The sequence below is a fragment of the Colletes latitarsis genome, chromosome 1 (genome assembly GCF_051014445.1).
Source record: "Colletes latitarsis isolate SP2378_abdomen chromosome 1, iyColLati1, whole genome shotgun sequence".
Lineage (NCBI taxonomy): Eukaryota > Metazoa > Arthropoda > Insecta > Hymenoptera > Colletidae > Colletes > Colletes latitarsis.
Window position 1 is genome coordinate 3840571 of NC_135134.1, and position 27535 is coordinate 3868105.

A 27535-nucleotide genomic window follows, 5' to 3' on the forward strand; every position below is an offset into this window, starting at 1 on the left:
GCCGGGCGTGGTGCGCGCCATGCTCGGCAGCGAGGAGAAGTGGAGGGCCGTGGCCTCCTTCTGCGAGAACGTAATGTTGCAGAAGGAGGCCGCGGGGAGGGAGCGCGAGCTTCAGCGGCGCGCTGAAGCTCGCGCTCGTGCGGTGGCCCGAAGTCGTCGCCCGGTCGCGAGGCGTCGCGGGCGGCCGCCTCGGCGTGGCGGATGACCTAGGCTGGGAGGGGGGTCCTGAGGGGACCCTCCTCCCGCCAGGCGGCGCCGGGTAGGAACGGTTGGGGGTAGGAGTGCCTCCCCCTACCGGTCCGACGCAAGGGGAGGCACCCTCGGCGGTCTGGTGCGGCCATGAACGCCCGGCCGCCGAGGGGTGGAAACGGGTCCGCGGGCGGTTGCGAGTTGGGGCTCGCAGCCGCCACTAAACGCGGCCCCGGGACGGATAGCGGCGGGATGGAGTGGCCCCGTCCCGCCGCTATGAGGCAGTGTGTCTACTGGGGGTACCGATTGTCCCCCCGGGGGATGGGCGCGAAAGCGCGGCCACGGGGAGGATACCGGAAGAATGCTTCGAGCGATTCCCGGTATCCTCCCAAAGCGTGCCGAAGGGTCACCGTGGGGTTTTTAGTGGGTAGGTCCCGCGCCTGTCGTTGTACGGGCGCGGGGAATCCCACACACCCCTCCCACCTCTCCCCAAGGAGGTGGGAGGGAGTCTTTCGAAGATTTTCCCCACGACAAAAAAAAAAAAAAAAAAAAAAAAAAAGGTAGGTCTGGGATAGGTCTGGGTTTTGCCCTCGTCAGGCTCATACTTTCGCATTCTTCACATACTAGTTGTCCAGATCCTGGGTTTTTCTGGTTTGGATCACGTAGTACTGTGGTACGACACTGAAACGGTCCATTAAACCTAGTTTCGATCAATATTTTAGGGGACAACGCAAGTTAGGTCTTGGATAGGTCTGGGATTTGCCCTCGTCAGGCTCATACTTTTTTTTTTTTTTTTTTTTTTTTTTTTGTCGTGGGGAAAATCTTCGAAAGACTCCCTCCCACCTCCTTGGGGAGAGGTGGGAGGGGTGTGTGGGATTCCCCGCGCCCGTACAACGACAGGCGCGGGACCTACCCACTAAAAACCCCACGGTGACCCTTCGGCACGCTTTGGGAGGATACCGGGAATCGCTCGAAGCATTCTTCCGGTATCCTCCCCGTGCCCGCGCTTTCGCGCCCATCCCCCGGGGGGACAATCGGTCCCCCCAGTAGACACACTGCCTCATAGCGGCGGGACGGGGCCACTCCATCCCGCCGCTATCCGTCCCGGGGCCGCGTTTAGTGGCGGCTGCGAGCCCCAACTCGCAACCGCCCGCGACCCCGTTTCCACCCCTCGGCGGCCGGGCGTTCATGGCCGCACCAGACCGCCGAGGGTGCCTCCCCTTGCGTCGAACCGGTAGGGGGAGGCACTCCTACCCCCAACCGGTCCGACCCGGCGCCGCCTGGCGGGAGGAGGGTCCCCTCAGGACCCCCCTCCCAGCCTAGGTCATCCGCCACGCCGAGGCGGCCGCCCGCGACGCCTCGCGACCGGGCGGCGACCTCGGGCCACCGCACGAGCGCGACCTTCAGCGCGCCGCTGAAGCTCGCGCTCCCTCCCCGCGGCCTCCTTCTGCAACATTACGTTCTCGCAGAAGGAGGCCACGGCCCTCCACTTCTCCTCGCTGCCGAGCATGGCGCGCACCACGCCCGGCAGCGAGACATCCCGCCCGACGACGCCGACCAGGACACGGCGCTCCCCCTCCCACGCGGGGCATACCTCCAGGGTATGATCCGCCGTGTCCTGCTCAGCGTCGCAGTGGCAGCAACGCGCCGTCGGCTCCTTCCCTATCCGGCACAGGTATCTTCCGAAGCTGCCATGCCCGGAAAATACCTGTGCCAGCCGGTAGGTGAGGCTGCCATGGCCTCTGTCCAGCCACTCCTTCAGGAGTGGCCGAACAGCCCCGACAGTCCGGTGCCCCGCGGTTGGCAGAGCCAGCCGCTCCTGCCACGCGAGCAACACGGACTGCCGGGCCTGGCGCTTCAAATCGCCCCAAGCAGGTTCCTGCCCGCCCGGGACCGCCCCCACCCCCGCGCGACGGTCGACGCGGTGCCGGTACATCATCGCGTGCGACCGCGCGAGCAGGTCCATGGGCGGCATCCCCGCTAGAACCGTCGCCGCCTCATGTGACATGGTCCGATACCCGCGGACGACCCTGAGCGCCATGCGCCTCTGCACCCGACGCAGCATAGTCATGCTGCGCCGGGAGGCAGCCAGGTCGTCCGCCCAGACGGGGGCCCCGTATAGGGCCACCGACTGGACCATTGCCACATAGAGGCGACGAACTCGGCCCGCCGGGCCCCCCAAGTTGGGCAGGATCCGGCCCAGAGCCGCAACCATCCTTTCCAACCGGGGAACCAGGCAGCGGAAATGCTTCTCGAAACGCCAGTGGCTATCGAGGATCAGCCCCAGATACCTGATCTGGGGCTTCACCTCGATGTCAGCCCCACCCACCCGAATCAGAGGGGGTGGCGGATCCTGCCGAGGTGAATGAAACGCAATCACCTCGGTCTTATGGACCGCCACCGTCATCCCCATCCCCCTGATCTGGTCGACGACGCGTTGCGACCCCTCCTCCGCGCGACGCATGGCCCTCCCCCAGTGCGCCCCGACGGCCAGCACCAGTGTGTCATCCGCATAACACACCGTGCTGACGCCGTCGGGGAGGCCGGCCCGCAACACCGAGTCGTACGCGATGTTCCACAGGAGTGGCCCGAGGACCGACCCCTGCGGAACACCGCAGTACACCTCCCTCCGCATATCACCATCCCGGCCCGGATACTCGATCCACCTGCCGCGGAGATAATCCCCGACGACCGCCCTGAGACAAGGGGGGACTCGATGATATTCGAGCCCCCTCCTTATCTCTTCCCAGGGGAGGGTGTTAAAGGCATTGGCAATATCCAAGGATATTGCCAATGCCACCCCTCCCCGGGAGACGGCCGCCTCCGAGAGGGCCCTCACACGACCTATCGCGTCGATAGTCGATCGGCCCCCCCGGAAACCGAACTGGCAGTCGGCCAGACCGGGATCACCCCGCGACAGGTGCTCGACGAGGCGGGCAGCAATCACACGCTCGAAGAGCTTGCCCACCTCGTCGAGGAGACAAATGGGCCGGTATGCGGAGGGAGACTCCGCGGGCCGACCCTCCTTCCGGAGGAGGACCATCCTCGCCACCTTCCAACTGGGGGGGAATCGCCCGTCCCTCAGGCAGCGGTCGAACAACCGCCTGAGGTCGGCCCCAAGGACGCCCTGGGTCAAGACCCAAACCCGGCCGGGCACACCATCCGGACCCGGGGCCGTGTTACGAACCCCGAGCCGTCTGATGGCCGCTGCCAGCTCCTCCTGCGTGACCCCCAGCTCGGCCGTCCACTCCACTGGGACAGCCGCCGCCGCCGGAGGACGCGGTCCCCTCTCCCCAATTGGGAAGAGTGTATTGACCACGTCCTCCAGCAGCCGGGGGTCAAGACCCTCGGTGACGGGGGGCGCCCACGGGCGGAGCTTATTCAGCACCACCTTATATGGGCGCCCCCATGGATCGTCATCAAGGGTCTGGAGGAGCTCCTTCCATGCCTGGGTCTTGGCCCGTTTGATGGCGACCTGCAGAGCAACCCGCGCCACGCGGTATGCTCCATACAGGTCATCAGCTGCCCTCGCTCGCGCCACGCCGTCGCCTGTACGTTGACGACGGCGCGCGCGGGTGTACTGGCGTCGGGCGCGGACAGTCGCGACTCGCAACTCCGCGATCGCGTCCGACCACCAGTACACCGCCCGGCGAGGAGAAGCCCGCCCGACCCGAGGCATCGCCGCGTCGCAAATACCCGCGACCAATGCTCCGAGCCGGGCGACCTCCTCCTCTATGCTCGGCAACTCGGCCGCTCCCTGCGGCCAAGTTGCAGCGAGGGCAGCTGCCATCAGGGCGTCCTTGTCCAGGCGCCGAAGCGCCCAGCGGCGTGGTGGGGTGCCACGCAGGCGGCCGTGTCGGGATGCACTCGCGGCGGCAGAGACCTCCATCCGGATGTACCGGTGATCGGAGAGTGTCTCTGCCCCCGCGACCACGTGCCAACCCGACACCATGCGCACGGCGTTGGGGGTCGCGAATCCAACATCCACGATGGACCCCCCATATCGCCGCACGCATGTGTGCTCCGACCCCCGGTTCAATACCCGGAGGTCGAGCCCCGCCGCCCAATCGCCCAGGATCCCGCCGCGAACGGAGGTCCTGGGGGATCCCCAAGCCACCGACTTGGCATTAAAATCCCCCAGGACCAGCACCGGCCGGGCCGCGTAGCGCTGCACGCATGCCGCGACCTCGGCCAAGTACAGCTCGAACGCAGCGTGACCGCTACGGGGCGAAATGTAGCACCCCACCACAGCGACTCCCCCCCAGTCCACGGCGACGAATCCCCGACCGCGCTCCAACAAGGAGAACGGTGGGGACCCGTCGCCCCCTCCCCATACCGTCGCCACCAAGCCGTCCGCGTCGCCCACCCAATGAGGGTGATCAGGGACGCGGTACGGCTCGGCGGCGACCGCCAGGCCAACCCCCCACTCCGCGAGGACTTGGGACATCAAGTCCTGTGCCGCGCGGCAGTGGTTGAGGTTGGCCTGGAGGAGGAGGCGGGGCGGCATTAATTAATGGCCGCGCCAGCCTCCTCCCGGCCGTCCGTCCCCGTAGCACCGTCCACCTCCATGGAGGACGATGCCACCGCCCTCGGCACCGGAGCCGGTGCAGCCCGCCTCTTCCTCTCCTTCCGGGAGGGGGGGGAGCACTTCTTGCTCCCCACCCTGTGATCGGCTGGCCTCCCCATGTCCGCACACAGCGGGCAGTGGGGGGCCGCCGAGCACTGGCTCGCACGGTGCTCTTTGGCACCGCAGCGGTAACACTGACCGCTGCGGTCCACCGGCGAGGTGCACCACTGCCTCACGTGCCCCAATTCGAGGCAGCGGTGACACTGGAGCGGGCGCGGCGCGAGGATTTCCACTCGCGCCGAAACCCACCCCACCAACACCCTCCCGGATTCCGCCACCTTACGGGCGGCGGAGAGGGGGCACCGGGCCCACACCGACCCGAGGCCGGAGGGCGACCTGCGGATCTCTCCGATTCGCAGGTCCTCCACAGGACAGTCCCCCGCCCTCGCAAGGGCACGGGACACATCCTGTGCGCTGACCGAGTCGTCCAGCCCACAAACGCGCATCTCCGTGCGCTTCGTGGGCCGAGCGACCCGGACACCTCGCTCGCCCAGCTGCTCCCGGAGCCTCTGGGCGAGACGATCCGCCTTCGCGCCGCCTTCTGCACCGGGGATCTCCAGCAAGAGACCCCCGGTCACGGCCCTCTTCGCCCTCACGGAGGCGATGCCCAGCTCTTCCAGGGAGATATTCTCCCTGGCGAGCCGCATCGCCTCCGCGAGGGTCAGGTCGCCCCCCTGCGCAACGGTCAGCGTCACCGCTGCCGTTTTTGGGGGACGACCTGGTCGTGCCTTCCCGACCTTCGCGGCCTTTACCTTGGCCGCCGGCGGCGGAGGCGGAGGCCGCGGTTGCGAGGCCTTCCTCGCCGCCCGCTTCGCCTTCCGCCCCACCACCTCACTCCACGCCACCCCCCCTTGGGAGGGTGCCGTGGAGGACGCGACCACCGCGACCACGGGTACACCACCCCCCTTGGGGGTCGCGACCCGGGGCCCTGGTGCCGCAACGCTGGGCGGAGCCTTCACTCCGCCCTTCTTTGCCTTCCCCGACTGTACCGGAACCGGTCGGGGAGGCACCGCCTTCCTGCTGACCGCTCTTCCGGCGAGGAGCTCCTCCCGGAAGGCGGCCAGCTTGCCATCAATCATGTCCCCAATCCTCCTCAGAAGATCGTCTTCTGAGCAGGACGGGGACTTCCTCGCGGGCGGAGTGCGGGTGGAGGGGCCCGCGGTGCCCCGCACCACTGCCGCCGCACTCCGCTTATTTACCTCCGCCGAGGGACGCGGCGGTGGAGGAGGAGGGAGGATGGGAGGGAGGGCCGCGCTGTTCCACAGCGCCTCTGCCCTCCTCCTCCCCTGTCGCTCCTCCTCCAACAGGAGCTGCAGACGGGCGTTCCGCCCTCTGAGCTCCCGCGCCGCCTCCCTCATTTCCTCCGCCGCGGCCTTCAGGGCCGCCGCGCCACCGCTTTTCTGCCCCTTAAAGGCGCAGGCAGCGGCGACTTTCTCCACCCGCCTCAGGGACGAGGAGATCCTCTCCGATATCTCCTCGGTCACCTCGTCCCTGAGGCAACTCAGCCTCACCGACGGGCTCATCGCCCCGCCCACCTCGACGACGGCCTGCCCCGCCCTCTTCCTCTTAGAGCCTATGAGGCTCCTGGTGGAGGAGAAGGACGAGACTGACGCAGTCTCGTCGTCCTCCTCCACCTTCCACGAAGCCGGGCCAGGCGCTGGAGGCGGCGCGAGCGCCGTCACTCCAGTCCCAACACCGCCTTCGTCCTCCCCCTCTGACTTACCCCGTCCCATCCCCGTTTTAATATTGAACTCCATAATATTCCCACGAGCAGGTCGGTTGAAAAGGTCCGCCCGGGCAGAGCCGCCTTACCCGGGTAAGCCTATATACTCCGGGGGTTCGGCAGGTTCCCCGGAGGTGGTCGCTTGGGATTGGGCCTTCTCCCCCAACCATGCATCCCATCGCCGCGCACCATAGCTTAGGATTGGAGGGCGATTTTATAGAGTCGCCATACTCGTGGCCCAGGCGGTTAAGCCAAGACCCCCGTTCCTCCTGCCGTCACGTACCATTCACAAAACCAATAGGGAATTGTGAATGGGTCGTTGTGACGACCAACAGGAGGCTTACGGTGTGTGTATGACTCGGGTACCCCGGGTTCGTTAAGCCCGTACTGCAGCTGAAAGGCTGGCAGCCCCTGAGGGAGTCAGGCTCATACTTTCGCATTCTTCACATACTAGTTGTACAGATCCTGGGTTTTTCTGGTTTGGATCACGTAGTAATGTGGTACCACAGTGAAACAGTCCATTAAACCTGGTTTCGATCAATATTTTAGAGGATAACGCATGTTAGGTCTGGGATAGGTCCGGGATTTGCCCTCATCAGGGATATATCGTCGCATTTTTCACATACTTGTTGAACAGATCCCTGGCTTTTTCTGGTTTGCATCACGTAGTAATGTGGTACCACACTGAAACAGCCCATTAAACCTGATTTCGGTCAGTATTTTGGAGGATAACGCATGTTATGTCTGGGATAGGCCTGGGATTTGCCATCATCAGACACATACTTTCGCATTCTCCACATACTTGTTGAACGGATCCTGGGTTTTTTCTGGTTTGGATCACGTAGCAATGTGGTACCAAACTGAAACAGTCCATTAAACCTGGTTTCGATCAATATTTTAGAGGATAACGCATGTTAGGTCTGGGATAGGTTCGGGATTTGCCCTCATCAGGGTCATATTTTCGCATTTTTCACATACTTGTAGAACAGATCCCTGGCTTTTTCTGGATTGGATCACGTAGTAATGTGGTACCACACTGAAACAGTCCATTAAACCTGGTTTCGATCAATATTTTAGAGGATGACGCATGTTAGGTCTTGGTTTGGTCTGGGATTTGCTCTCATCAGGCTCGTACTTTCGCATATTTCTCATAGTTGATGGCCAGATTCTGGGCTTTTTCTGGTTTGGATCACGTAGTAATATGGTACCACACTGAAACAGTCGATTAAAGCAGGTTTCGGTCAATATTTTAGATGATAACGCAAGTTATGTCTGGGATAGGTCTGGGCTTTGCCCTCGTCAGGCTCATACTTTCGCATTCTTCACATACATGTTGAACGGATCCACGGTTTTTTCTGGTTTGGATCACGTAGTAATGTGGTACCACACTGAATAAGTCCATTAAACCTGGTTTCGATGAATATTTTAGAGAATAACTCATGTTAGGTCTCGGTTAGGTCTGGGATTTGCTCTCATCAGGCTCGTACTTTCGCATATTTCTCATACTTGATGGCCAGATTCTGGCTATTTTCTGGTTTGGATCCCGTAGTAATGTGGTACCACACTGAAACTGTCCATTAAACCTGGTTTCGATGAATATTTTAGAGGACAACACATGTTATGTCTAGGTTAGGCCTGGGATTTGCCCTCGTCAGGCTCATACTTTCGCATTCTTCACATACATGTTGAACGGATCCACGGTCTTTTCTGGTTTGGATCACGTTGTAATGTGGTACTACACTGAATAGGTCCATTAAACCTGGTTTCGATGAATATTTTAGAGAATAACTCATGTTAGGTCTCGGTTAGGTCTGGGATTTGCTCTCATCAGGCTCGTACTTTCGCATATTTCTCATACTTGATGGCCAGATTCTGGTCATTTTCTGGTTTGGATCACGTAGTAATGTGGGGTCACACTGAATCATTCAATTAAACCTTGTTTCGATCAATATTTTAGAGGATAACGCATGTTATGGTTAGGTTAGGCCTGGGATTTGCCAGCATCAGACACATACTTTCGCATTCTCCACATACTTGTTGAACAGATCCTGGGTTTTTTCTGGTTTGGATCAGGTAGTAATGTGGTACCACACTGAAACATTCAATTAGACCTGGTCTTGATAAATATTTTGGAGGATAACGCATGTTAGGTCTGGGTTATGTCTAGGATTTGCCCTCATCAGGCTCATATTTTCGCACATTTCTCATACTTGTTGCCTAGATCGTGGGTTTTTTCTGGTTTGGATCAGGTAGTAATGTGGTACCACACTGAAACAGTCCATTAAACCTGGTTTCGATCAATATTTTAGAGAATAACGCATGTTAGGTCTTGGTTAGGTCTGGGATTTGCCCTCATCAGGCTCATACTTTCGCGTTTTTCACATACTTGTTGAACAGATCCTGGGTTTTTCTGGTTTGGATCACGTAGTAATGTGGTACCACACTGAAACACTCAATTAAACCTGGTTTCCATCAATATTTTAGAGGACAACGCATGTTAGGTCTGGGATAGGTCTGGGATTTGCCCTCATCAGGGTCATACTTTCGCATTTTTCACATGATTGTTGAACAGATCCTGGGTTTTTCTGGTTTGGATCACGTAGTACTGTGGTACCACACTGAAACAGTCCATTGAACCTTGTTTCGATCAATATTTTAGAGGATAACGCATGTTAGGTCTAGGTTAGGCCTGGGATTTGCCCCCATCAGGGTCATACTTTCGCCTTTTTCACATACTTGTTGAACAGATCCCTGGCTTATTCTGGTTTGGATCATGTACTAATGTGGTACCACACTGAATAGGTCCATTAAACCTGGTTTCGATGAATATTTTAGAGAATAACTCATGTTAGGTCTCGGTTAGGTCTGGGATTTGCTCTGATCAGGCTCGTACTTTGGCATATTTCTCATAGTTGATGGCCAGATTCTGGGCCTTCTCTGGTTTGGATCACGTAGTAATGTGGTACCACACTGAAACAGTCGATTAAAGCAGGTTTCGGTCAATATTTTAGGTGATAACGCAAGTTATGTCTGGGATTGGTCTGGGCTTTGCCCTCATCAGGCTCATAGTTTCGCGTTTTTCACATACTTGTTGAACAGATCCTGGGTTTTTCTGGTTTGGATCACGTAGTAATGTGGTACCACACTGAAACAGTCCATTAAACCTGGTTTCGATCAATATTTTAGAGGATAACGCATGTTATGTCTGGGATACGTCAAGGATTTTGCCCTCATCAGGCTCATAGTATCACGTTTTTCACATACTTGTTGAACAGATCCTGGGTTTTTCTGGTTTGGATCACGTAGTAATGTGGTACCACACTGAAACAGTCCATTAAACCTGGTTTCGATCAATATTTTAGAGGATAACGCATGTTAAGTCTTGGTTACTTCTGGGATTTGCTCTCATCAGGCTCGTGCTTTCGCATATTTCTCATAGTTGATGGCCAGATTCTGGGCTTTCGCTGGTTTGGATGACGTAGTAATGTGGTACCACACTGAAACAGTCGATTAAAGCAGGTTTCGGTCAATATTTTAGGTGATAACGCAAGTTATGTCTGGGATTGGTCTGGGCTTTGCCCTCGTCAGGCTCATACTTTCGCATTCTTCACATACTTGTTGAACAGATCCCTGGCTTTTTCTGGTTTGGATCACGTAGTAATGTGGTACCACACTGAAACAGTCGCTTAAACCTGGTTTCGATCAATATTTTAGAGGATAACGCATGTTATGTCTAGGTTAGGCCAGGGATTTGCCCCATCAGGCTCAAACTTTCGCATATTTCTCATACTGGATGGCTATAGCCTGGGCTTTTTCTGGATTGGATCACGTACTAATGTGGTACAACACTGAAACAGTCCATTAAACCTGGCTTCGATCAATATTTAAGAGAATAACGCATGTTAGGTCTAGGTTAGGTCTGGGATTTGCTCTCATCAGGCTCGTACTTTCGCATATTTCTCATAGCTGATGGCCAGATTGTGGGCTTTTTCTGGTTTGGATCACGTAGTAATGTGGTTCCACACTGATACAGTCGACTAAAACAGGTTTCGGTCAATATTTTAGAGGATAACGCATGTTATGTCTGGGATAGGTCTGGGATTTGCCATCATCAGACACATACTTTCGCATTCTCCACATACTTGTTGAACAGATTCTGGGCTTTTTCTGGTTTGGATCACGTAGTAATGGGGAACCACACTGAAACAGTTCATTAAACCTGGTTTTGATCAATATATTAGAGGATAACGCATGTTATGTCTGGGATAGGTATGGGATTTTGCCCTCATCAGGCTCATAGTTTCGCGTTTTTCACATACTTGTTGAACAGATCCTGGGTTTTTCTGGTTTGGATCACGTAGTAATGTGGTACCACACTGAAACAGTCCATTAAACCTGGTTTCGATCAATATTTTAGAGGATAACGCATGTTATGTCTGGGATAGGTCTGGGATTTTGCCCTCATCAGGCTCATAGTTTCGCGTTTTTCACATACTTGTTGAACAGATCCTGGGTTTTTCTGGTTTGGATCACGTAGTAATGTGGTACCACACTGAAACAGACCATTAAACCTGGTTTCGATCAATATTTTAGAGGATAACGCATGTTATGTCTGGGATAGGTCTGGGATTTTGCCTTCATCAGGCTCATAGTTTCGCGTTTTTCACATACTTGTTGAACAGATCCTGGGTTTTTCTGGTTTGGATCACGTAGTACTGTGGTACCACACTGAAACAGTCCATTAAACCTGGTTTCGATCAATATTTTAGAGGATAACGCATGTTAAGTCTTGGTTAGTTCTGGGATTTGCTCTCATCAGGCTCGTACTTTCGCATATTTCTGATAGTTGATGACCAGATTCTGGGCTTTTTCTGGTTTGGATCACGTAGTTGTGTGGTACCACACTGAAACAGTCCATTAAACCTGGTTTCGATAAATATTTTAGAGGATAACGCATGTTATGTCTGGGATAGGTCTGGGATTTTGCCCTCATCAGGCTCATAGTTTCGCGTTTTTCACATACTTGTTGAACAGATCCTGGGTTTTTCTGGTTTGGATCACGTAGTAATGTGGTACCACACTGAAACATTCAATTAAATCTGGTCTTGATAAATATTTTAGAGGATAACGCATGTTAGGTCTGGGTTAGGTCTAGGATTTGCCCTCAGCGGGCTCATACTATCGCATATTTCTCATACTTGAATGCTAGATCCTGGGCTTTTTCTGGATTGGATCAGGTAGTAATGTGGTATCACACTGGAACATTCAATTATACCTGGTTTCGATCAATATTTTAGAGTATAACGCATGTTATGTCTAGGTTAGGCCTGGGATTTGCCCTCAGCGGGCTCATACTATCGCATATTTCTCATACTTGATGGCTAGATCCTGGGCTTTTTCTGGATTGGATCAGGTAGTAATGAGGTATCACACTGAAACATTCAATTATACCTGGTTTCGATCAATATTTTAGAGGATAACGCATGTTATGTCTAGGCTAGGCCTGGGATTTGCCCTCATCAGGCTCATAGTTTCGCGTTTTTCACATACTTGTTGAACAGATCCTGGGTTTTTCTGGTTTGGATCACGTAGTAATGTGGTACCACACTGAAACGGTCCATTAAACCTGGTATCGATCAATATTTTAGAGGATAACGCATGTTATGTCTGGGATACGTCTGGGATTTTGCCCTCATCAGGCTCATAGTTTCACGTTTTTCACATACTTGTTGAACAGATCCTGGGTTTTTCTGGTTTGGATCACGTAGTAATGTGGTACCACACTGAAACAGTCCATTAAACCTGGTTTCGATCAATATTTTAGAGGATAACGCATGTTAAGTCTTGGTTAGTTCTGGGATTTGCTCTCATCAGGCTCGTACTTTCGCATATTTCTCATAGCTGATGGCCAGATTCTGGGCTTTTTCTGGTTTGGATCACGTAGTAATGTGGTTCCACACTGAAACAGTCGACTAAAACAGGTTTCGGTCAATATTTTAGAGGATAACGCATGTTATGTCTGGGATAGGTCTGGGATTTGCCCTCATCAGGCTCAAACTTTCGCATATTTCTCATACTGGATGGCTATATCCTGGGCTTTTTCTGGATTGGATCACGTACTAATGTGGTACAACACTGAAACAGTCCATTAAACCTGGCTTCGATCAATATTTAAGAGAATAACGCATGTTAGGTCTAGGTTAGGTCTGGGATTTGCTCTCATCAGGCTCGTACTTTCGCATATTTCTCATAGCTGATGGCCAGATTCTGGGCTTTTTCTGGTTTGGATCACGTAGTAATGTGGTTCCACACTGAAACAGTCGACTAAAACAGGTTTCGGTCAATATTTTAGAGGATAACGCATGTTATGTCTGGGATAGGTCTGGGATTTGCCATCATCAGACACATACTTTCGCATTCTCCACATACTTGTTGAACAGATCCTGGGTTTTTTCTGGTTTGGATCACGTAGTAATGGGGAACCACACTGAAACAGTTCATTAAACCTGGTTTTGATCAATATATTAGAGGATAACGCATGTTATGTCTGGGATAGGTATGGGATTTTGCCCTCATCAGGCTCATAGTTTCGCGTTTTTCACATACTTGTTGAACAGATCCTGGGTTTTTCTGGTTTGGATCACGTAGTAATGTGGTACCACACTGAAACAGTCCATTAAACCTGGTTTCGATCAATATTTTAGAGGATAACGCATGTTATGTCTGGGATAGGTCTGGGATTTTGCCCTCATCAGGCTCATAGTTTCGCGTTTTTCACATACTTGTTGAACAGATCCTGGGTTTTTCTGGTTTGGATTACGTAGTAATGTGGTACCACACTGAAACAGTCCATTAAACCTGGTTTCGATCAATATTTTAGAGGATAACGCATGTTATGTCTGGGATAGGTCTGGGATTTTGCCCTCATCAGGCTCATACCTTCGCATTCTTCACATACTTGTTGAACAGATCCCTGGCTTTTTCTGGTTTAGATCACGTAGTAATGTGGCACCACACTGAAACAGTCCATTAAACCTGGTTTCGATCAATATTTTAGGGGATAACGCATGTTAAGTCTTGGTTAGTTCTGGGATTTGCTCTCATCAGGCTCGTACTTTCGCATATTTCTCATAGTTGATGACCAGATTCTGGGCTTTTTCTGGTTTGGATCGCGTAGTAATGTGGTACCACACTGAATCAGTCGATTAAAACAGGTTTCTGTCAATATTTTAGATGATAACGCAAGTTATGTCCGGGATAGGTCTGGGATTTGCCCTCGTCAGGCTCATTCTTTCGCATCCTTCACATACTAGTTGTACAGATCCTGGGTTTTTTTCCGTTTTGGATCACGTAGTAGTGTGGTACCACACTGAAACAGTTGATTAAACCTGGTCTTGATAAATATTTTACAGGATTACGCATGTTAGGTCTGGGTTAGGTCTAGGATTTGCCCTAATCAGGCTTCTAATCTCGCATATTTCTCATACTTCATGGCTAGATCCTGGGTTTTTTCTGGATTGGATCACGTAGTAATGTGGTAAAACACTGAAACATTCAATTAAACCTGGTTTCGATCAATATTTTTGAGGATAACGCATGTTAGGTCTGGGTTAGGTCTAGGATTTGCCCTAATCAGGCTCATATTTTCGCATTTTTCACATACTTGTTGAACAGATTCTGGGTTTTTTCTGGTTTGGGTCACGTAGTAATGTGGTACCACACTGAAACAGTCCATTAAACCAGGTTTTGATCAACATTTTAGAGGATAACGCATGTTATGTCTGGGATAGGTCTGGGATTTGCCCTCTTCAGGCTCATTGTTTCGCGTTTTTCACATACTTGTTGAACAGATTCTGGGTTTTTCTGGTTTGAATCACGTAGTAATGTGGTACCACACTGAAACAGTCCACTAAACCTAGTTTCGATCAATATTTTAGAGGATGACGCACGTTAGGACTAGGTTAGGCCTGGGATTTGCGTTCATCAGGGTCATACTTTCGCGTTTTTCACATACTTGTTGAACAGATCCCTGGCTCATTCTGGTTTGGATCATGTACTAATGTGGTACCACACTGAAACAGTCCATTAAACCTGGTTTGGATCAATATTTTAGAGGATAACGCATGTTATGTCTAGGTTAGGTCTGGGATTTGCTCTCATCAGGCTCGTACTTTCGCATATTTCACATAGTTGATGGCCAGATTCTGGGCTTTTTCTGGTTTGGATCACGTTGTAATGTGGTACCACACTGAAACTGTCGATTAAAGCAGGTTTCGGTCAATATTTTAGATGATAGCGCAAGTTATGTCTGGGATAGGTCTGGGCATTGCCCTCGTCAGGCTCATACATTCACATTCTTCACATACTAGTTGTACAGATCCTGGGTTTTGTTCTGGTTTGGATCACGTAGTAATGTGGTACCACACTGAAACAGTCCACTAAACCTGGTTTCGATCAATATTTTAGATGATAGCGCAAGTTATGTCTGGGATAGGTCTGGGCTTTGCCCTCTTCAGGCTCATAGTTTCGCGTTTTTCACATACTTGTTGAACAGATTCTGGTTTTTTTCTGGTTTGGATCACGTAGTAATGTGGTACCACACCGAAACAGTCCATTAAACCTGGTTTCGATCAATATTTTAGAGTATAACGCATGTTATGTCTGGGATAGGTCTGGGATTTGCCCTCATCAGGCTCATAGTTTCGCATTTTTCACTTACTTGTTTAACAGATCCCGGGTTTTTCTGGTTTGGATCACGTAGTAATGTGGTACCACACTGAAACAGTCCATTAAACCTGGTTTCGATCAATATTTTAGAGGATAACGCATGTTAAGTCTTGGTTAGTTCTGGGATTTGCTCTCATCAGGCTCGTACTTTCGCATATTTCTCATAGTTGATGGCCAGATTCTGGGCTTTCTCTGGTTTGGATCACGTAGTAATGTGGTACCACACTGAAACAGTCGATTAAAGCAGGTTTCGGTCAATATTTTAGGTGATAACGCAAGTTATGTCTGGGATTGGTCTGGGCTTTGCCCTCGTCAGGCTCATACTTTCGCATTCTTCACATACTTGTTGAACAGATCCCTGGCTTTTTCTGGTTTGGATCACGTAGTAATGTGGTACCACACTGAAACAGTCCATTAAACCTGGTTTCGATCAATATTTTAGAGGATAACGCATGTTATGTCTGGGATAGGTCTGGGATTTGCCATCATCAGACACATACTTTCGCATTCTCCACATACTTGTTGAACAGATCCTGGGTTTTTTCTGGTTTGGATAACGTAGTAATGTGGTACCACACTGAAACAGTCCATTAAACCTGGTTTCGATCAATATTTTAGAGGATAACGCATGTTATGTCTGGGATAGGTCTGGGATTTTGCCCTCATCAGGCTCATAGTTTCGCGTTTTTCACATACTTGTTGAACAGATCCTGGGTTTTTCTGGTTTGGATTACGTAGTAGTGTGGTACCACACTGAAACAGTCCATTAAACCTGGTTTCGATCAATATTTTAGAGGATAACGCATGTTATGTCTGGGATAGGTCTGGGATTTTGCCCTCATCAGGCTCATACCTTCGCATTCTTCACATACTTGTTGAACAGATCCCTGGCTTTTTCTGGTTTAGATCACGTAGTAATGTGGCACCACACTGAAACAGTCTATTAAACCTGGTTTCGATCAATATTTTAGGGGATAACGCATGTTAGGTCTGGGTTAGGTCTAGGATTTGCCCTCAGCGGGCTCATACTATCGCATATTTCTCATACTTGATTGCTAGATCCTGGGCTTTTTCTGGATTGGATCAGGTAGTAATGTGGTATCACACTGGAACATTCAATTATACCTGGTTTCGATCAATATTTTAGAGGATAACGCATGTTATGTCTAGGTTAGGCCTGGGATTTGCCCTCTGCGGGCTCATACTATCGCATATTTCTCATACTTGATGGCTAGATCCTGGGCTTTTTCTGGATTGGATCAGGTAGTAATGAGGTATCACACTGAAACATTCAATTATACCTGGTTTCGATCAATATTTTAGAGGATAACGCATGTTATGTCTAGGCTAGGCCTGGGATTTGCCCTCATCAGGCTCATAGTTTCGCGTTTTTCACATACTTGTTGAACAGATCCTGGGTTTTTCTGGTTTGGATCACGTAGTAATGTGGTACCACACTGAAACATTCAATTAAATCTGGTGTTGATAAATATTTTAGAGGATAACGCATGTTATGTCTAGGTTAGGCCTGGGATTTGCCCTCAGCGGGCTCATACTATCGCATATTTCTCATACTTGATGGCTAGATCCTGGGCTTTTTCTGGATTGGATCGGGTAGTAATGAGGTATCACACTGAAACATTCAATTATACCTGGTTTCGATCAATATTTTAGAGGATAACGCATGTTATGTCTAGGCTAGGCCTGGGATTTGCCCTCATCAGGCTCATAGTTTCGCGTTTTTCACATACTTGTTGAACAGATCCTGGGTTTTTCTGGTTTGGATCACGTAGTAATGTGGTACCACACTGAAACGGTCCATTAAACCTGGTTTCGATCAATATTTTAGAGGATAACGCATGTTATGTCTGGGATACGTCTGGGATTTTGCCCTCATCAGGCTCATAGTTTCACGTTTTTCACATACTTGTTGAACAGATCCTGGGTTTTTCTGGTTTGGATCACGTAGTAATGTGGTACCACACTGAAACAGTCCATTAAACCTGGTTTCGATCAATATTTTAGAGGATAACGCATGTTAAGTCTTGGTTAGTTCTGGGATTTGCTCTCATCAGGCTCGTACTTTCGCATATTTCTCATACTTGATTGCTAGATCCCTGGCTTTTTCTGGTTTGGATCACGTAGTAATGTGGTACCACACTGAAACAGTCGCTTAAACCTGGTTTCGATCAATATTTTAGAGGATAACGCATGTTATGTCTAGGTTAGGCCAGGGATTTGCCCTCATCAGGCTCACACTTTCGCATATTTCTCATACTGGATGGCTATATCCTGGGCTTTTTCTGGATTGGATCACGTACTAATGTGGTACAACACTGAAACAGTCCATTAAACCTGGCTTCGATCAATATTTAAGAGAATAACGCATGTTAGGTCTAGGTTAGGTCTGGGATTTGCTCTCATCAGGCTCGTACTTTCGCATATTTCTCATAGCTGATGGCCAGATTCTGGGCTTTTTCTGGTTTGGATCACGTAGTAATGTGGGTCCACACTGAAACAGTCGACTAAAACAGGTTTCGGTCAATATTTTAGAGGATAACGCATGTTATGTCTGGGATAGGTCTGGGATTTGCCATCATCAGACACATACTTTCGCATTCTCCACATACTTGTTGAACAGATCCTGGGTTTTTTCTGGTTTGGATCACGTAGTAATGTGGTACCACACTGAAACAGTCCATTAAACCTGGTTTCGATCAATATTTTAGAGGATAACGCATGTTATGTCTGGGATAGGTCTGGGATTTTGCCCTCATCAGGCTCATAGTTTCGCGTTTTTCACATACTTGTTGAACAGATCCTGGGTTTTTCTGGTTTGGATTACGTAGTAATGTGGTACCACACTGAAACAGTCCATTAAACCTGGTTTCGATCAATATTTTAGAGGATAACGCATGTTATGTCTGGGATAGGTCTGGGATTTTGCCCTCATCAGGCTCATACCTTCGCATTCTTCACATACTTGTTGAACAGATCCCTGGCTTTTTCTGGTTTAGATCACGTAGTAATGTGGCACCACACTGAAACAGTCTATTAAACCTGGTTTCGATCAATATTTTAGGGGATAACGCATGTTAAGTCTTGGTTAGTTCTGGGATTTGCTCTCATCAGGCTCGTACTTTCGCATATTTCTCATAGTTGATGACCAGATTCTGGGCTTTTTCTGGTTTGGATCACGTAGTAATGTGGTACCACACCGAATCAGTCGATTAAACCTGGTTTCGATCAATATTTTAGAGGATAACGCATGTTATGTCTGGGATAGGTCTGGGATTTTGCCCTCATCAGGCTCATACCTTCGCATTCTTCACATACTTGTTGAACAGATACCTGGCTTTTTCTGGTTTAGATCACGTAGTAATGTGGCACCACACTGAAACAGTCTATTAAACCTGGTTTCGATCAATATTTTAGGGGATAACGCATGTTAAGTCTTGGTTAGTTCTGGGATTTGCTCTCATCAGGCTCGTACTTTCGCATATTTCTCATAGTTGATGACCAGATTCTGGGCTTTTTCTGGTTTGGATCACGTAGTAATGTGGTACCACACCGAATCAGTCGATTAAAACAGGTTTCTGTCAATATTTTAGATGATAACGCAAGTTATGTCTGGGATAGGTCTGGGATTTGCCCTCGTCAGGCTCATTCTTTCGCATCCTTCACATACTAGTTGTACAGATCCTGGGTTTTTTTCCGTTTTGGATCACGTAGTAGTGTGGTACCACACTGAAACAGTCGATTAAACCTGGTCTTGATAAATATTTTACAGGATTACGCATGTTAGGTCTGGGTTAGGTCTAGGATTTGCCCTAATCAGGCTTCTAATTTCGCATATTTCTCATACTTCATGGCTAGATCCTGGGTTTTTTCTGGATTGGATCACGTAGTAATGTGGTACCACACTGAAACATTCAATTAAACCTGGTTTCGATCAATATTTTTGAGGATAACGCATGTTAGGTCTGGGTTAGGTCTAGGATTTGCCCTAATCAGGCTCATATTTTCGCATTTTTCACATACTTGTTGTACAGATCCCTGGCTTTTTCTGGTTTGGATCACGTAGTAATGTGGTACCACACAGATACTGTCCATTAAACCTGGTTTCGATCAATATTTAAGAGGACAACGCATGTTAGGTCTGGGATAGGTCTGGGATTTGCCCTCTTCAGGCTCATAGTTTCGCGTTTTTCACATACTTGTTGAACAGATTCTGGGTTTTTTCTGGTTTGGGTCACGTAGTAATGTGGTACCACACTGAAACAGTCCATTAAACCAGGTTTTGATCAACATTTTAGAGGATAACGCATGTTATGTCTGGGATAGGTCTGGGATTTGCCCTCTTCAGGCACATAGTTTCGCGTTTTTCACATACTTGTTGAACAGATTCTGGGGTTTTCTGGTTTGAATCACGTAGTAATGTGGTACCACACTGAAACAGTCCACTAAACCTAGTTTCGATCAATATTTTAGAGGATGACGCACGTTAGGACTAGGTTAGGCCTGGGATTTGCGTTCATCAGGGTCATACTTTCGCGTTTTTCACATACTTGTTGAACAGATCCCTGGCTCATTCTGGTTTGGATCATGTACTAATGTGGTACCACACTGAAACAGTCCATTAAACCTGGTTTGGATCAATATTTTAGAGGATAACGCATGTTATGTCTAGGTTAGGTCTGGGATTTGCTCTCATCAGGCTCGTACTTTCGCATATTTCACATAGTTGATGGCCAGATTCTGGGCTTTTTCTGGTTTGGATCACGTTGTAATGTGGTACCACACTGAAACTGTCGATTAAAGCAGGTTTCGGTCAATATTTTAGATGATAGCGCAAGTTATGTCTGGGATAGGTCTGGGCTTTGCCCTCGTCAGGCTCATACATTCACATTCTTCACATACTAGTTGTACAGATCCTGGGTTTTGTTCTGGTTTGGATCACGTAGTAATGTGGTACCACACTGAAACAGTCCACTAAACCTGGTTTCGATCAACATTTTAGAGGATAACGCATGTTATGTCTGGGATAGGTGTGTGATTTGCCCTCATCAGGCTCATAGTTTCGCGTTTTTCACATACTTGTTGAACAGATCCTGGGTTTTTCTGGTTTGGATCACGTAGTAATGTGGTACCACACTGAAACAGTCCATTAAACCTGGTTTCGGTCAATATTTTAGAAGATAACGCATGTTAGGTCTTGGTTATTTCTGGGATTTGCTCTGATCAGGCTCGTACTTTCGCATATTTCTCATAGTTGATGGACAGATTCTGGGCGTTTTCTGATTTGGATGAGGTAGTAATGTGGTACCACATTGAAACAGTCCATTAAACCTGGTTTCGATCAATATTTTAGAGGATAACGCAAGTTATGTCTGGGATAGGTCTGGGATTTGCCCTCATAAGGCTCATAGTTTCGCGTTTTTCACATACTTGTTGAACAGATTCTGGTCTTTTTCTGGTTTGGATCACGTAGTAATGTGGTACCACACTGAAACAGTCCATTAAACCTGGTTTCGGTCAATATTTTAGAAGATAACGCATGTTAGGTCTTGGTTATTTCTGGGATTTGCTCTGATCAGGCTCGTACTTTCGCATATTTCTCATAGTTGATGGACAGATTCTGGGCGTTTTCTGGTTTGGATGAGGTAGTAATGTGGTACCACATTGAAACAGTCCATTAAACCTGGTTTCGATCAATATTTTAGCGGATAACGCAAGTTATGTCTGGGATAGGTCTGGGATTTGCCCTCATAAGGCTCATAGTTTCGCGTTTTTCACATACTTGTTGAACAGATCCTGGGTTTTTCTTGTTGGGATCACGTAGTAATGTGGTACAACACTGAAACAGTCCATTAAACCTGGTTTCGATCAATATCTTTGAGGGTAACGCATGTTAGGTCTAGGTTAGGTCTGGGATTTGCCCCCATCAGGCTCATAGTTTCGCGTTTTTCACATACTTGTTGAACAGATTCCGGGTTTTTCTGGTTTGGAGCACGTAGTAATGTGGTACCACACTGAAACAGTCCATTAAACCTGGTTTCGATCAATATTTTAGAGGATAACGCATGTTAAGTCTTGGTTAGTTCTGGGATTTGCTCTCATCAGGCTCGTACTTTCGCATATTTCTCATAGCTGATGGCCAGATTCTGGGCGTTTTCTGGTTTGGATGACGTACTAATGTGGTACCACACTGAAACAGTCGATTAAAACAGGTTTCCGTCAATATTTTAGATGATAACGCAAGTTATGTCTGGGATAGGTCTGGGATTTGCCCGCGTCAGGCTCATACTTTCGCATTCTTCAAATACTAGTTGTACAGATCCTGGGTTTTTTTCTGGTTTGGATCACGTAGTAATGTGGTACCACACTGAAACAGTCCATTAAACCTGGTTTCGATCAATATTTTAGAGGATAACGCATGTTATGTCTGGGATAGGTCTGGGATTTGCCCCCATCAGGCTCATAGTTTCGCGTTTTTCACATACTTGTTGAACAGATCCCGGGTTTTTCTGGTTTGGATCACGTAGTAATGTGGTACCACACTGAAACAGTCCATTAAACCTGGTTTCGATCAATATTTTAGAAGATAACGCATCTTAGGTCTTGGTTAGTTCTGGGATTTGCTCTGATCAGGCTCGTACTTTCGCATATTTCTCATAGCTGATGGCCAGATTCTGGGCGTTTTCTGGTTTGGATGACGTAGTAATGTGGTACCACACTGAAACAGTCCATTAAACCTGGTTTCGGTCAATATTTTAGAGGACAACGCATGTTATGTCTGGGATAGGCCTGGGATTTGCCATCATCAGACACATACTTTCGCATTCTCCACATACTTGTTGAACAGATCCTGGGTTTTTTCTGGTTTGGATCACGTAGTAATGTGGTACCACAATGAAACAGTCCATTAAACCTGGTTTTGATCAATATTCTAGAGGATAACGCATGTTATGTCTGGGATAGGTCTGGGATTTGGCCTCTTCAGGCTCATACTTTCGCGTTTTTCCCATACTTGTTGAACAGATCCCTGGCTTTTTCTGGATTGGATCAGGTAGTAATGTGGTATCACACTGAAACAGTCCATTAAACCTGGTCTTGATAAATATTTTAGAGCATAACGCATGTTATGTCTGGGTTAGGTCTAGGATTTGCCCTAATCAGGCTCCTAATTTCGCATATTTCTCATACTTCATGGCTAGAGCCTGGACTTTTTCTGGATTGGATCACGTAGTAATGTGGTACCACACTGAAACAGTCCATTAAACCAGGTTTCGATCAATATTTTTGAGGGTAACGCATGTTAGATCTAGGTTAGGCCTGGGATTTTCCCTCATCAGACACACACTTTCGCATTCTCCACATACTTGTTGAACAGATCCTGGGTTTTTTCTGGTTTGGATCACGTAGTAATGTGGTACCACACTGAAACAGTCCATTAAACCTGGTTTCGATCAATATTTTAGAGGATAACGCATGTTAAGTCTTGGTTAGTTCTGGGATTTGCTCTCATCAGGCTCGTACTTTCGCATATTTCTCATAGTTGATAACCAGATTCTGGGCTTTTTCTGGTTTGGATCACGTACTAATGTGGTACCACACTGAAACAGTCAATTAAAACAGGTTTCTGTCAATATTTTAGATGATAACGCAAGTTATGTCTGGGATAGGTCTGGGATTTGCCCTCGTCAGGCTCATACTTTCGCATTCTTCACATACTAGTTGTACAGATCCTGGGTTTTTTTCTGGTTTGGATCACGTAGTAATGTGGTACCACACTGAAACAGTCGATTAAACCTGGTCTTGATAAATATTTTAGAGGAGAACGCATGTTAGGTGTGGGTTAGGTCTAGGATTTGCCCTAATCAGGCTCCTAATTTCGCATATTTCTCATACTTCATGGCTAGATCCTGAGCTTTTTCTGGATTGGATCACGTAGTAATGTGGTACCACACTGAAACAGTCCATTAAACCTGGTTTCGATCAATATTTTAGAGGATAACGCATGTTATGTCTGGGATAGGTCTGGGATTTGCCCTCGTCAGGCTCATACTTTCGCATTCTTCACATACTAGTTGTACAGATCCTGGGTTTTTTTCTGGTTTGGATCACGTAGTAGTGTGGTACCACACTGAAACAGTCGATTAAACCTGGTCTTGATAAATATTTTACAGGATTACGCATGTTAGGTCTGGGTTAGGTCTAGGATTTGCCCTAATCAGGCTCCTAATTTCGCATATTTCTCATACTTCATGGCTAGATCCTGGGCTTTTTCTGGATTGGATCACGTAGTAATGTGGTACCACACTGAAACAGTCGATTAAACCTGGTCTTGATAAATATTTTACAGGATTACGCATGTTAGGTCTGGGTTAGGTCTAGGATTTGCCCTAATCAGGCTCCTAATTTCGCATATTTCTCATACTTCATGGCTAGATCCTGCGCTTTTTCTGGATTGGATCACGTAGTAATGTGGTACCACACTGAAACAGTAAATTAAACCTGGTTTCGATCAATATTTTAGAGGATAACGCAAGTTCGCTCTGGGATAGGTCCGGGATTTGCCCTCATCAGGGCCATATCTTCGCATTTTTCACATACTTGTTGAACAGATCCCTGGCTTTTTCTGGATTGAATCACGTAGTAATGTGGTACCACTCTGAAACAGTCCATTAAACCTGGTTTCGATCAATATTTTAGAGAATAACGCATGTTCGGTCTTGGTTAGGTCTGGGAATTGCCCTCAGCGGGCTCATACTATCGCATATTTCTCATACTCGATGGCTAGATCCTGGGCTTTTTCTGGATTGGATCAGGTAGTAATGTGGTATCACACTGAAACATTCAATTAAACCTGGTTTCGATCAATATTCTAGAGGATAACGCATGTTATGTCTAGGTTAGGCCTGGGATTTGCCCTCATCAGGCTCATAGTTTCGCGTTTTTCACATACTTGTTGAACAGATCCTGGGTTTTTCTGGTTTGGATCACGTAGTAATGTGGCACCACACTGAAACAGTCCATTAAACCTGGTTTCGATCAATATTTTAGAAGATAACGCATGTTAGGTCTTGGTTAGTTCTGGGATTTGCTCTGATCAGGCTCGGTCTTTCGCATATTTCTCATAGTTGATGGCCAGTTACTGGGCGTTTTCTGGTTTGGATGACGTAGTAATGTGGTACCACACTGAAACAGTCCATTAAACCTGGTTTCGGTCAATATTTTAGAGGACAACGCATGGTATGTCTGGGATAGGCCTGGGATGTGCCATCATCAGACACATACTGTCGCATTCTCCACATACTTGTTGAACAGATCCTGGGTTTTTTCTGGTTTGGATCACGTAGTAATGTGGTATCACACTGAAACAGTCCATTAAACCTGGTCTTGATAAATATTTTAGAGAATAACGCATGTTAGGTCTGGGTTAGGTCTGGGAATTGCCCTCATCGAGGTCATACTTTCGCATTTTTCACATACTTGTTGAACAGATCCTGGGTTTTTTCTGGTTTGGATCACGTAGTAATGTGGTACCACACTGAAACATACAATTAAATCTGGTCTTGATAAATATTTTAGAGGATAACGCATCTTAGGTCTTGGTTAGTTCTGGGATTTGCTCTGATCAGGCTCGTACTTTCGCATATTTCTCATAGTTGATGGCCAGATTCTGGGCGTTTTCTGGTTTGGATGACGTAGTAATGTGGTACCACACTGAAACAGTCCATTAAACCTGGTTTCGGTCAATATTTTAGAGGACAACGCATGTTATGTCTGGGATAGGCCTGGGATTTGCCATCATCAGACACATACTTTCGCATTCTCCACATACTTGTTGAACAGATCCTGGGTTTTTTCTGGTTTGGATCACGTAGTAATGTGGTACCACACTGAAACAGTCCATTAAACCTGGTTTTGATCAATATTTTAGAGGATAACGCATGTTATGTCTGGGATAGGTCTGGGATTTGCCCTCTTCAGGCTCATACTTTCGCGTTTTTCACATACTTGTTGAACAGATCCCTGGCTTTTTCTGGATTGGATCAGGTAGTAATGTGGTATCACACTGAAACATTCCATTAAACCTGGTCTTGATAAATATTTTAGAGAATAACGCATGTTAGGTCTGGGTTAGGTCTAGGATTTGCCCTAATCAGGCTCCTAATTTCGCATATTTCTCATACTTCATGGCTAGATCCTGGGCTTTTTCTGGATTGGATCACGTAGTAATGTGGTACCACACTGAAACAGTCGATTAAAACAGGTTTCTGTGAATATTTTAGATGATAACGCAAGTTATGTCTGGGATAGATCTGGGATTTGCCCTCGTCAGGCTCATACTTTCGCATTCTTCACATACTAGTTGTATATATCCTGGGTTTTTCTGGTTTGGATCACGTAGTAATGTGGTACCACACTGAAACAGTCCATTAAACCTGGTTGCGATCAATATTTTTGAGGGTAACGCATGTTAGGTCTAGGTTAGGCCTGGGATTTGCCCTCGTCAGGCTCATAGTTTCGCGGTTTTCGCATACTTGTTGAACAGATCCTGGGTTTTTCTGGTTTGGATCACGTAGTAATGTGGTACCACACTGAATCAGTCGATTAAAACAGGTTTCTGTCAATATTTTAGATGATAACGCAAGTTATGTCTGGGATAGGTCTGGGATTTGCCCTCGTCAGGCTCATTCTTTCGCATCCTTCACATACTAGTTGTACAGATCCTGGGTTTTTTTCCGTTTTGGATCACGTAGTAGTGTGGTACCACACTGAAACAGTCGATTAAACCTGGTCTTGATAAATATTTTACAGGATTACGCATGTTAGGTCTGGGTTAGGTCTAGGGTTTGCCCTAATCAGGCTCCTAATTTCGCATATTTCTCATACTTCATGGCTAGATCCTGGGCTTTTTCTGGATTGGATCACGTAGTAATGTGGTACCACACTGAAACAGTAAATTAAACCTGGTTTCGATCAATATTTTAGAGGATAACGCAAGTTCGGTCTGGGATAGGTCCGGGATTTGCCCTCATCAGGGCCATATCTTCGCATTTTTCACATACTTGTTGAACAGATCCCTGGCTTTTTCTGGATTGAATGACGTAGTAATGTGGTACCACTGTGAAACAGTCCATTAAACCTGGTTTCGATCAATATTTTAGAGAATAACGCATGTTAGGTCTTGGTTAGGTCTGGGAATTGACCTCATCAAGGTCATACTTTCGCATTTTTCACATACTTGTTGAACAGATCCAGGGTTTTTTCTGGTTTGGATCACGTAGTAATGTGGTACCACACTGAAACATTCAATTAAATCTGGTCTTGATAAATATTTTAGAGGATAACGCATATTAGGTCTGGGTTAGGTCTAGGATTTGCCCTCAGCGGGCTCATACTATCGCATATTTCTCATACTTGATGGCTAGATCCTGGGCTTTTTCTGGATTGGATCAGGTAGTAATGTGGTATCACACTGAAACATTCAATTAAACCTGGTTTCGATCAATATTCTAGAGGATAACGCATGTTATGTCTAGGTTAGGCCTGGGATTTGCCCTCATCAGACACATACTTTCGCATTCTCCACATACTTGTTGAACAGATCCTGGGTTTTTTCTGGTTTGGATCACGTAGTAATGTGGTACCACACTGAAACATTCAATTAAATCTTGTCTTGATAAATATATTAGAGGATAGCGCATGTTAGGTCTGGGTTAGGTCTAGGATTTGCCCTCAGCGGGCTCATACTATCGCATATTTCTCATACTTGATGGCTAGATCCTGGGCTTTTTCTGGATTGGATCAGGTAGTAATGTGGTATCACACTGAAACATTCAATTAAACCTGGTTTCGATCAATATTTTAGAGGATAACGCATGTTATGGTTGGGTTAGGCCTGGGATTTGCCATCATCAGACACATACTTTCGCATTCTCCACATACTTGTTGAACAGATCCTGGGTTTTTTCTGGTTTGGATCACGTAGTAATGTGGTACCACACTGAAACAGTCCATTAAACCTGGTTTCGATCAGTATTTTAGAGGATAACGCATGTTATGTCTGGGATAGGTCTGGGATTTGCCCTCGTCAGGCTCATACTTTCGCATTCTCCACATACTTGTTGACCAGATCCTGGGTTTATTCTGGTTTGGATCACGTAGTAATGTGGTACCACACTGAAACAGTCCGTTAAACCTGGTTTCGATCAATATTTTAGAGGATAACGCATGTTATGTCTAGGTTGGGCCTGGGA